Below are 12813 nucleotides of genomic sequence, written 5' to 3' on the forward strand. Positions count from 1 at the left end.
TGCTAAGCTAATAGAGACATACCCCAAGAGACTTGCAGCTGTAATTGCAGCAAAAGGTGGCTCTACAAAGTATTGACTTGGGGGGGATACCTATGCATGCTCCAGGTTTATGGGTTCCCCCCCCCCCCCCCCATTTTAATTATAGTTTGTGTCACAATAAAACAACAATTTGCACCTTTAAAGTTGTAGGCATGTAGTGTAAATGAAATGGTGCTAACCCCCCCCCCAAAAAATTAACTTTAATTCCAGCTTGTAATGTGACAAAACAGGACAAACACGAAGGGGGATGAATACTTTCGCAAGACACTGTAAATACCTAGACTCTGAGCACTTAAGTGTTGGAGCACTTATTAGTTAAATAGTTTATGGATTTGATTTTCTTCTACAAGGTGCACCACAAAATCAAAGTTTACCTTATAGGAGCCTTACATTGTTTCTTTAAAAAAAAAAAAAGTACTTATTTTGTGTAAAAGCATCAACTAAGGTGCAAAATGTCTCTCTTTCAGCTTGCCTGGATGATTGGAGCATGTCTTCTCAGTGGTCGGATTGGTGCCAGGGGCCCGGCCGGAAGAGAAAACATAAGGGGGAAAAAATTACACAACGCAGTAAAAAACAAAAAAAAATTTAAAGCCAGCTGAGGCCAGCACCACTTCAGTCCAACCGTAGCTAGACGTGGGGGCCGGCGATGGCAGCGGCCCCGCCCTCCGAATGCTGCATGCTTCTAATGCCCACAGGGGGCGCTGTCTCGTCCTTTACCCATGAGCCCATCTCTTCTGCCCGTCGTACAGCAAGAGTGTTTCAAGTATTAATATGTTGTAAATTTTTGAGATTGTCAATCCTCACACCGTTAACAGGGCTGAAAGTGATGGAGGTTTAAAATCAGAAATGTGAATTTTTCAAGGGAAGCCCACTTTTTCAGTGGCTGGTGGTGTTTTCTTTTTTGTTAATATGTTTATAGCTGATTCCAGCAAACCAATGGTATGGGTGGGATATTTGAGGAGCTAAAATAAATTCTTAATATCAGAAGAAAATATCACCAAAGTGTAGAATTTAGACTTTGACAAGTTGTTTTAGCAATCCTTTGATTCAGTTGAAAATTGGAGGGAGTGTAGGAATGTTTTTAGTATCTTGTAGGATTTCTTTTTTTTTTTTTTTGGTGTACCTCTGTTTTTAATCTCCTGAATGATGCTGTATTTGTGTTTTTCAAAAAATCAGATTTTTAAAAACAAGGCACGTTCAATATAGTTGTACACTGATATTTATAGAGGGAAAGGAAAGAGCAAGGGTGTTTGTATGTGATGCGGTCTAACTTGGCACTCATTGCTTCGTTGTGCTTTCAGAAGCCTGTGTATACACACGCGCACACGGGCACACACATGCCTAAAACCCTGACGCACGCTCAGTCAGTTTACTCACCTGCTTGTCTGTTTGCAGCTGTATAACGTCCTACTTGTTAGAACCTGAAGTTTCAGAACACTCGCTTCACTTTATTAGCGTGTTCATAATCTCGTTCTGACCAGCAGGAGGAGCTTAAACACTATTCACCTCATCCTGGCCCTCACATCGCTTCTTCTCTCTCGCACACGTTTGGATCAGCTTCCTAGAGCTCCGGTTATATGTGCTTCTACTTTTTCTAGACTCTTATGACGCATGTTTGAATTGAATAGAAATGGCCTGTACTGTTTTGCACACAAGCCTGAGACGCTGTGCTGTTGTGTTCACGTTGCGTGGACTTTTCTGCAACTTCAGGTTAGAAAATCCTTCCCCAAGGGCCAGTCCATAGACCGACCCCGACACCAGTCCATAGCTGGTCTGCACTCCCTCCATGCGTGTGTTTGTGTGTGTCTGCACACTGCCTGTGGTGTTCTGTTTGTGACGTACTGTCTGTTCTTCCACTCCCTGTTCCGTCTCCGGACTCACTGTGAGTGACGCTCGAGCATGTTTAATAGACAAAAGGGAGTGCGAGATGGATTAACTGGTGATCATGACTCAGCCGAGTTGAGAATGGAGGTGGTGATCATGCTAAAGGCACTTGGTTTGTAGGTCCTGTTGTGACACTTTGTGTTGTACTGTTAATGTGAGTGTTGATGTTTATTCTGGATCATATATTTTTTAAACTGTAAATACGTATACAGTGCCCATTTGTAGATGAAGGGTGGAGCCTAGGCTGTGCCACATGTGCACATCATCTCCATCCGTCCACTGTCCTTGTGTTTACACACACCCAAACACGCACCTAGAGACACTCCATCATGCACTGGTAAAATGAATCATGTTGTAAATGCAAATTGTCATGTGTAGGTTTTGACACTGGTGTGGCTGTGTTACTGCTCAAACGTGCTATCTGTGTGTATATCTGTGCGGCATCATCTGTGTGATACCTTTTCACTGTAATGTAGTTTTAGGTATGAATGTTAGTGACTTAAAAAGGGGCAAGGCTTATAGCCAGACCTCTTCACCTTGTTCTAAACAATTCTGCTTATTCATCACACATCACAGACTGGACGGGGAAAGAGAAAAAGAGAGAGAAATCACACAGAGCTTAACACACCAGAGAGTACACAGCGCAGCACTGTGACACCCACCACCCCATCACACTGTGTTCCTGTTTTGCGCCTTGGTGCAGTGTGTGTGTGTGTATACAGTCCCAGTGTGATGTTTTGGGTCTCTGTGGTGTCTCTTCTGAGGCCCGTTTTTGTGCGTCCACACAGCCATGCGGAATTTTTTTTTTTTTTAAATGTAAAACACCACAGCCCGGTTTATTCCATATTGAATATAAAAGCAGAAAACCTATCGAATTAAGGAGAGAAACAGATGACGATGTTTGTTATAGGAAAAGATGCCTGTTAGACATTGTGTGTGTTTAGCTTGCAAAAATGAGGGCGAGCTTTGATATGCTGAAATAGCTCCAACAGGCCGCTCACTTTTAACAACCAAACCATATATGCAGTTGGACAGAAGGAGGAAAATATGCATGTCTACTCTGGTAATATTTTTCACTGTCTGTGTTTACTGAAAAATGGAAAATCTATCTATATCTATCTATATGTATGTTACCTGCATTCTCAAGATAATTGAAAATGGCTCTGTTTCAAATGCTAAAATGAAGTGATGTATCACAAAAAAAGGACAAAAAACATTAACGAAGCCTTGGCTTGGTATGTTCCCCAGATTCTATTCAATTTATTGCATTGTAACCATACGATGGTTCTACATACCGTATGACTATACTCTGAGTTTTAATTGGATGCTGGATTTTTTGCATGATCATACAATTAATAAAACCATTTAAAAATGAAGAGTTTAAAAAATATCAAGTGTTTGTTTGAATGTCTGTAGATCTTCATGATAGCTTTGTTATTATTGAAACATGGGAAAGTATTTAATAAAAACATTTAAACATAAGCAGTGTCTGCGTTCTCTTAATCCTGCTTTCAATGCTTTTTGAAAATCCAGCAGTGATATTTGTGTGATGGATCAGGGATGAAGTGAGGAACAGGATGTACGTTTGCAGGGATACTCGCGGAACATTTCCCTATCTCCCTTTACCTGCTAATCTCATATGACGACACAGAGGCCCATTGTACAAATAGTTAGCAGCCCTGGATTAGAACACACGCCATGCTCAGGTTTGAAGACCAAAGGACTGTTTCTTGTACATTTGGTATGGGTGTGATTAGTATCCTGAATATTCACCCAAACTGTGGCTCAAGTGGGTATCCGGTTATTTAGCACAAAAGCCTTTTAGCACAAGCTCTAAAGTCTTTTAGCACAACTCCGGATTATGGTCACAATAATTGAAAAAATCCTCGTCTTGATAATTGGAAGGGGTTTATTATGATTGCTTAGGGACTGGAAGCTGGAATTTCTGCTGCTGTGCATGTTAAGGATCAGTTGTTGATCCCTGAAACGTGGACTGAAAATCTGATTCTTTGGTGTCTTTTTAGATATTTGTAGTTAAGCCGTAGCAAACCTTGAACTGTGGCAGGGGTGTCAGAAGCATGTTTAGTGTGGGGGGAACACATTGGCGGTGGGGTCCTCCCCCAGAAAAAATTTTAATTAGATGCCATTTCCTGCATTCTGGTGTATTTTTAACAGGTTGTTAAACACCTAATTTTACCTACAGAAGTCACTTCATTCAATGACTATTTTAGAGACTCAACAATAAGTCCTCATTCAACTAGTCCAGGGGTTTTAAAAGTGTGGGAGAGTCAGCCCTCTCTCGGAGAGCAAATAAACAACAGCAGCCCCCCCCCCCCCCCCCCCCCTTACAATTTTTGTTGTTGCTATACTTAATGTTCCATTCGTATTTTTAAAAAAATGGTTGTTGTACACATTATTTTTTTCTTTTACACATTTTAAACATCTGTGCTCACCTCTTGGCAGACACGCACTGTGGCAGTGGAGCATCTTCAGATCCAGTCCATGAAAATCCAAACTTTAAATAATCGTGGTCCTTCTTTTTTCAGTCCCCCCAGGATTCCGCGGGCCTTTTTTGTGATTGTTGCGGGCTAAAATGTCTGATGTTGCGGGGGTTTTCCAAAAAATTGCGATGAAAGTTGCGGTGTTTTTTAGGTTTTTGTTGCGATTACATTGCGGGAGGAAGTGAAAGTTGCGAGAAATTGTTGCGATTTTCTCTTTTTGTGATTAAAATTGAGTGATATGTTAAATATTAAGTTATTACTGAAAAACTATTGATTAAAAAAACAAAGACACTGAGAAATGGTCCTATAAACAACTTTACCAATATAAAAGATTACCAGGACTACAAAAATGCAGAAAGATAGGCTTTACTTATCCAAATGCACCTGTTGGTTCAAAAGTTAAAGTGCATAGAACCTCACAGCACAACATGAAGTTACCTTCAAATATAATATAAATGCCTCATGTAAGAAAAAAAAACTATTAATACTAGTACTGTGTGCAGGCAGTCTCTCCTGAAGACTAAATTAAACAATAATTATAAACTAATAAAATAAATGGCTCAGGCTTCATAGAAGAAAAAAAAACAATTTGAACAGAATCTCACAGTATGATGCTGAAGCTGCCTAAACAATGGAAAATAAAATACCATTTTGGCAAAAATGTTGGCATCCATTAATTTCTTGTATTAAGTAAAAAAAAAATAAAGTGCGCACAGTCCTTCACTGTAAACATAACACACTTTCAGTAACAGAATTTAAGCCTACATCAACACTGACTCGTGCATGCTGCTTCTCTTGAATGTATACACAGAAGTAAGGCAGAAGGTAGTTTGTCGACGTCACCTCAAGACGACGCCGACGATTGGTCAAATTTGCGGGAAAATCGCAACATCCTGGAGGATCGTTTTTTTTTGCTTGGCCCAGACTCTGTCTCCTCACTCACTGTAGCTTTAGGTACTAAAAATCGGTCCATTTTGTCTCTGGCAAAGGCTAGCTGAAGTTCGCTAAATGTCCGCAGTAGTAACTTGTTCTGGTTTATTTGTCCTCACGTTGCACCCCCCCGAAGAACTCTGGCGCCCCCTAGGGGAGGCGCGCCCCACACTTTGAAAAGTCCTGAACTAGTCCATATATTCATCAGCCTGTTTTTAAACCCACTGCTCTGCCTAAGATAATGAGATGAATGTGACACAATTTATCACCAACAATTACTTTATGGGTGCATTTTACTTTTTATTTTGTTTCTTTTTTTATTTAGTTTTAGATGTAACACAACATGCCACTGTGCCAAGCAATAGTGACACTCAACTGTATGTTTAAAAATAAAATTATTCATAATTTCACACAATGAACAGGCATGACATGGCATCATGCAAACTTCATCACACAAAATCGCACTGTGTCAAGCAACGGTGACGCATAAAAAAAAACTTCACACAATGAACAGGTGCAATTTTGTTAACCACCAACAGTGACTTTAGTGGGTGCATTTTACTTTTTTTTCGATTTAGTGATATAACAAAAATGACATGGCATCATGCAGTCTTCATAACAGAAAATTACGCTGTCAAGCAATGACACATAAAAGAGAACTTCACACAATGAACAAGTGCAGTTTTGTCAACCTACATGCAATGGTGGTACTACAGTAACATTTACAGATTAGTATAACAAATAGATTTATAGATATAACTCCTTCTTCCATTGGTGCCACCACAATTTCTACCACTTCATAACTTTTATCCCCCTTTCCTTCACAATCCACCTGGAATAACATCCATCTCTCTCCACTGCTTTCCTTTCTACTATTCCTTCCCCATACACTGATTTTCCATGTTACTTTCCAGAAAACTGGTAAAGACCAGACAAAACAAGGACTTAATAAATATCATCAGAACAGACTTGACCTCATTCTTGGCATTACAATAAGGTCGGCCTACTGGGTTTGAATTAAATGATAGCTAACATTAAGCTTGCTAATACATCGAACATTGACTAGCCAGCTAACTGCACTAAAATTTCCATTGGGACAAAAAAAAAAACCTGTCCTGTGGGGAAATTTTGACTGACTTTCCACTTCTTTGTAAAGAATGTCAAGTCAAGTTTATTTGTATAGCGCTTTTAACAATAAACATTGTCGCAAAGCAGCTTTACAGAATTTGAACGACTTAAAACATGAGCTAATTTTATCCCTAATCTATCCCCAATGAGCAAGTCTGCAGCGATGGTGGCAAGGAAAAACTCCCTCAGACGACATGAGGAAGAAACCTCGAGAGGAACCAGACTCAAAAGGGAACCCATCCTCATTTGGGCAACAACAAACAGCATGACTATAACATTAACAGTTTTAACATGAAGACAGTTTCGTTGATGTAACTCTTCATTGATGGAAACTTGAGTGCAAAACTGTTCATGACAACTGCAGTCCTAAAGTTAACAAGTCAACTGTAGTCCTCAGCCATAAAAGCATTACTGTAAGAGTCCAGTGCGTCCTCCAGGTGTAACTTTCAACTGTCCACATGGGGCCGCCCTCCACAGGAGCGACGCGATAAAACTCCAACCAGACACAGGGCACCAGGATGGATCAGGCAGGTCCGAGGGGCAGAAGAGGTCAGCATTTCAATCCCAGACAGACTGGGGTGGAGAGAAAACACAGGTTGTTAGGTATGCCCTAAAAATGACACAAGTATTAAGTCTGTGTGGTAGGCTCGCAGAGACGAGAGTCTTGACATCAGGCATAATACACAACAATGGCATGTTAATATGGTTAAAAAATATCATGACCTGCTCTGACTGGATGCTTGATTGGGTGATGGGAGCACACTCCTCAGCAATGATGGGATGCAGATGGGACCCTTAGGGCTGGGCAAGATAATTCAGTTACATTTCACCAGGTCTGGGACATGCGACAGAATGTCTGATGGCCGATTCCCTGCAGGCTACAAGAGCCAGTCGAGGTCTCCACCCTCTCCACCAAAAGATTTCCTGTTGACTCCATGTAACTCAGAGGGACAGATTTGGGGGAGGGGGAGAGAGAGAGAGAGAGAGGGAAAGAAAACACAGGTTGTTAGGTATGCCCAATGTCACCTGAATAAGTAAGAACACTATACATATTGCACTGAGTACAAGCAGGGACTCCGGCAACTAACTATGACAGCATAACTAAAAGGGGAGAGCCAGAAGGTAACACAGGCATGAGGGAGCCCCGGGACATAAAGCAGCAGCCACTACACTGTCAACAAACTCAAGTGAGCAAGCGAGTGGGGGACTGACAGCATCCATACATCCCAGTTTACCAAAACACACACTGTCTGAGGACCCTCCAGATCTACTCCTTTACCTCATAAACACCATTAACAAAAGGCTTGACTAAACAGATATGTTTTCAGCCTAGACTTAAATGCTGAGACTGTGTCTGATTCCCGAACACTACTTTGGAAGGCTGTTCCATAACTGTGGGGCTTTGTAAGAAAAGGCTCTGCCCCCTGATGTAGCCTTCACTATACGAGGTACCAGCAGATAGCCTGCACCTTTTGGTCTAAGTAGGCGTGACGGGTCATAGAGGAGCAGAAGTTCGCTCAGGTACTGTGGTGCGAGACCACTCAGTGCTTTAAAGGTCAATAGTAGTATTTTATAATCAATACGAAATTTGATTGGGAGCCAATGCAGTGTGGATAAGACAGGGGTGATGGGGTCATGTTTTCTAGTTCTAGTAAGGACTCTTGCTGCTGCATTTTGAACTAACTAGAGCTTGTTTATGCACTTATTGGAACATCCAGACAGTAAGGCATTACAATAATCCAACCTGGAGGTAACGAAAGCATGAACTAGTTTTTCCGCGTCATGTAGTGACATTAAATTTCTTATCTTAGCAATATTTCAGAATTTCCTTATGTCCATTGTGTCTGGGGAGGGAGCAAATACTGCAAACAATTCATCATCAACCAAGAATACCCCATTAGGCTAAGCTTATTTCATTGTTTAGTTGAACATTAATTTAACGTGGCCAAGGGTTAATTTTGAGGGCATATAACAAAAGAATAAGGTTTTAGCAAAAGCTAGACATTGTGAGGTGGCAATGGGGCTGACGTCACTTCCTCCACTTTCGAGCAGCTGCACCAAAATGTCTGTGCTTGCGCTGAGATTCACTCGCGCGCAGTGAGTTGTTGTAGGTAACGCCCGGAAAACCCGGAGTGGATTTTCAGTGGGATGTGTATTCTCTTATCAATCAAGTGGAATGGATTCTTTCACGAAGCAATAGAAACGGCGGTGGGTGAACTAATATTTTATGTTAAATGTGGGGGGTCCAAACGAAGAATTATGAAATGTGAAGGGGACGCATCCCCGCCACATTCAATGGTGGCGACGCCCATGAATTGTGGGCACCATCATAGATAACTTCAGTCACTTCTGATCATATCACAAATTCAACTGTCAATAATTGTGCGTTTGCTGAATTAATTAACTGGGGGGGATTATGTCTCTTGCGCTGCTTGGCAACGTGTTTTGCCAACTAAGAGCGGAATCTATTCCTAAAAACTTACTCAAATTATTAAAAGTCCATTTGATATCACATATTACTGTTTTCATATCTATTTGACTAATAAAGCTACAAAGTCTTTCACCGAAAAAAGATCAATTTCAATGAGAAAAATGAGAATCATGTCTCCTTAGTAACCAACAGTTGCGATATGTAAACAACTATGTCGAGCTAGCTCGGCTAAGCCTCGACACACGTCTTCTCCATTCTTCTTTGTCGCTCATTAGGGCGGGGAGGTCTGCAATCTGGCAGCCGATGTCGTCTGCTATTTGCTCTGGGTATGTCCTCTTGGGACGACCCTCCGATCTCCTTCTGTGGGAGGGTGTCCATAAAACTATTTCACCAGCCAGTTCCTGCTTGGTGCGCCAGCAATGCCCGGCGAAACACAGTCTCCGTTGTCTGATAGAGTGGCTGAGGGGTGGGATGTTGGCGTAGAGTTCTTTGTTTGTGGTATGATCACGCCAGGACCTGTTTAGAGCTGCGCGGAGCATACAGGTGTAGGCCCCATCCAACTTCCTCTCCAGTTCAGAAGTCAGGGTCCAGGAGATTGAGCCATATGTAAGGACTGACTCCACTGTCGCCCTGAAGAAGTTCCTCTTTAGGTCGTCTGGGAGGGTTGATTTCCAGATCTTATCCATTCCGTTAAGGGCTCTCCATGCTTTTCCGAGTCTAATGTCGACGTCTCGTTCAGTCGAGGCAATGTAGCTACCAAGGTACTTAAAATCGTCCACCTGTTTAATCTTTTCGCCTCTCAGACTGCTCATACCTGCCAATGCGTCTTGGTTCAGGCACATGAACTCCGTTTTCTCAGCATTAATGCAGAGCCCAATTTCTTTGGCTAGCTTCTCAATGCTATGAAAGAAAACAAACGTATGTAAACAAACGTCACCAGTTAACCTAACCTGCATGTCTTTGGACTGTGGGGGAAACCGGAGCACCCAGAGGAAACCCACGCGGACACGGGGAGAACATGCAAACTTCACACAGAAAGGCCCTCGCCGTTCAGGAATGACGAAACAACCAAAATGAATATAGCAATTGTTCATAATATGGTAATCGTGAAGAAGAGATTACGCCCTTTATCAAATTAGCAAATTGTAAATAAATTATATAATTTAAACTTGGCACTCTTTTTAATAAAGACAAAACAAACCTGGAATTTGGCTGTAGCGGTGTACTGGGTCAGGGGACGTGCTGTGTTAAATAATTTGGAGGGAGGATTGGTGACTAATATACAGGCTACATCAAACATGGCAGTTTCAAGATGGCGGAGTGGGGAAATGCAGTCACTCGTTTTCGATCAGAATCTCGGCAACTTTTATTAAAAAATCCATCAAACATCTTTAGACATGATCAGTAAGTATTCATAATAAAGATCAAGTATTCTTGGATCTTGTGCTAAAGATCTTAGAGTTGTGTTCAGAGACTTTGGATTTGTGCTGAAAGACTCATCTCATCTCATTATCTGTAGCCGCTTTATCCTGTTCTACAGGGTTGCAGGCAAGCTGGAGCCTATCCCAGCTGACTACGGGCAAAAGGCGGGGTACACCCTGGACAAGTCGCCAGGTCATCACAGGGCTGACACATAGACACAGACAACCATTCACACTCACATTCACACCTACGGTCAATTTAGAGTCACCCGTTAGCCTAACCTGCATGTCTTTGGACTGTGGGGGAAACCGGAGCACCCGGAGGAAACCCACGCGGACACGGGGAGAACATGCAAACTCCGCACAGAAGGGCCCTCACCGGCCACGGGGCTCGAACTCAGACCTTCTTGCTGTGAGGCGACAGCGCTAACCACTACACCACCGTGCCGCCCAGAATACAAACTGTTTTGATAAAACATCAAGAGGAGCAACTACAGTACAGCATCTCCCGACACCACAAGTAAACTGATTAAACAGATTATCACGTTTAAAACAGTATCTTTAATAGAATGCACGTGTGGCTGACTTGGGTGTACAGAACAGTATCACTGAGCATTAAAAATAAGCCCAGTATGCCCTGGCTTGCGTGTACACAAAGGTATTTGTAAGTGTGGAGCAGTTAATCTAGTCTGCAGAGAAACTTGTGCATGAAAGCACTTCAGTTCTGCGAGCACTGAGACATGCACACTTCCTTTTCCTTTGCTCACCAGGGTCTATGATTTGCTCACAGTTCATGGTGCAATTTATGACCTCGTGCTCATCTTTAAAGACCGAGCTCGCAGGTACTGCTCTGTGCGCTAAGCAGGGTCGCCCTCATGCTGTCCACTGAAGATACCGTTTCAGCACCTTCACATCTCTGACATAAAAATCAGCACAAGGAGTTCACTGCCATCTGCACACGGCATCAACCAGCATGGACAGAGATAAAATGTTCCATGACACTCCTGACTGCTTAATACTAAGCAAGTAACTTTTTTTTTTTAATTTGTATTGACAAATACAAAAAATATATACTTTACTATTTGGTCTGAAAAAAAGCATTGATGCATGCCCAGTTATTAGCTACTGTGATATATAAAATTAGAGTACTGTTTAAAAGTCTTAGGCACATAAAAAGAAATGCTCACTCACTTCTTCCGGCTTGTCCCACTTATGTGTGTCGGGTCACTGCCATGTGGACCCGATTGATCCGCATGTCATAGTTTTACGCTGGATGCCTTTCCTGACGCAACCCTCCCATTTCTGGGCTTGGGAAACAATCATTCAACCTATGGACAATTTAGAGTCACCAGTTAACCTAACCTGCATGTCTTTGGACTGTGGGGGAAACCGGAGCACCCAGAGGAAACCCACGCGGACACGGGGAGAACATGCAAACTCCGCACAGAAAGGCCCTCACCGGCCACGGGGCTCGAACCCAGGACCTTCTTGCTGTGAGGCAACAGTGCTAACCACTACACCACCGTGGCACCCAAATGTAAAGAAATGCTGTAGACCAAAAATACAGTATTTTTATAATTTCAGCATTATAAATACTATAAACAGTAAGCAGTAAGCCATAATAAATGAAACAAAGTCAATATTTGGTGTAAGATGACCCTTTGCTTTAAAAAAAAAAAAACAACAACAGTAGTCTTAGTTACAATGAGTGCAGTTTTATGCGGAAATGAGTTGTAGATTTTACTGAACATCTTACAGAACCAGCCACAGTTCTTCTAGACACTTTGACTGTCACCCTTGCTTCTTAAAGTGCCATTCCACCATTGGATGTATTCTTTGGCATAAAATACAATATACAGTGGTGCTTGAAAGTTTGTGAACCCTTTAGAATTTTCTATATTTCTGCATAAATATGACCTAAAACATCATCAGATTTTCACACAAGTCCTAAAAGTAGATAAACAGAACCCAGTTAAACAAATGAGACAAAAATATTATACTTGGTCATTTATTTATTGAGGAAAATGATCCGATATTACATATCTGTGAGTGGCAAAAGTATGTGAACCTTTGCTTTCAGTATCTGGTGTGACCCCCTTGTGCAGCAATAACTGCAACTAAACATTTGCGGTAACTGTTGATCAGTCCTGCACACCGGCTTGGAGGAATTTTAGCCCATTCCTCCGTACAGAACAGCTTCAACTCTGGGATGTTGGTGGGGTTCCTCATATGAACTGATCGCTTCAGGTCCTTCCACAACATTTCCATTGGATTAAGGTCAGGACTTTGACTTGGCCATTCCAAAACATTAACTTTATTCTTCTTTAACCATTCTTTGGTAGAATGACTTGTGTGCTTAGGGTCGTTGTCTTGCTGCATGACCCATCTTCTCTTGAGATTCAGTTCATGGACAGATGTCCTGACATTTTCCTTTAGAATTCGCTGGTATAATTCAGAATTCATTGTTCCATCAATGATG

General features: G+C 41.9%; 1 protein-coding gene across 3 annotated transcripts in view; it reads left to right on the top strand.

The window, feature by feature from the left end:
* Window positions 1–3387, top strand: part of camk2g2 (calcium/calmodulin-dependent protein kinase (CaM kinase) II gamma 2) — a 149761-nt gene extending 146374 nt beyond the window's left edge. For 2 of the 3 annotated variants that reach the window (XM_060926285.1, XM_060926284.1), the window contains one exon: window positions 507–3386. The gene's annotated coding sequence lies outside the window, so the exon portion shown is untranslated. Of the gene's footprint in view, window positions 1–506 lie in introns of all 3 variants that reach the window. The other variant, XM_060926283.1, reaches the window with a different exon arrangement.
* The last annotated feature ends 9426 nt before the right edge of the window (window positions 3388–12813 follow it).

This window comes from Neoarius graeffei, chromosome 7 (genome assembly GCF_027579695.1).
Source record: "Neoarius graeffei isolate fNeoGra1 chromosome 7, fNeoGra1.pri, whole genome shotgun sequence".
In the NCBI taxonomy this organism is placed as follows: Eukaryota; Metazoa; Chordata; class Actinopteri; order Siluriformes; family Ariidae; genus Neoarius; species Neoarius graeffei.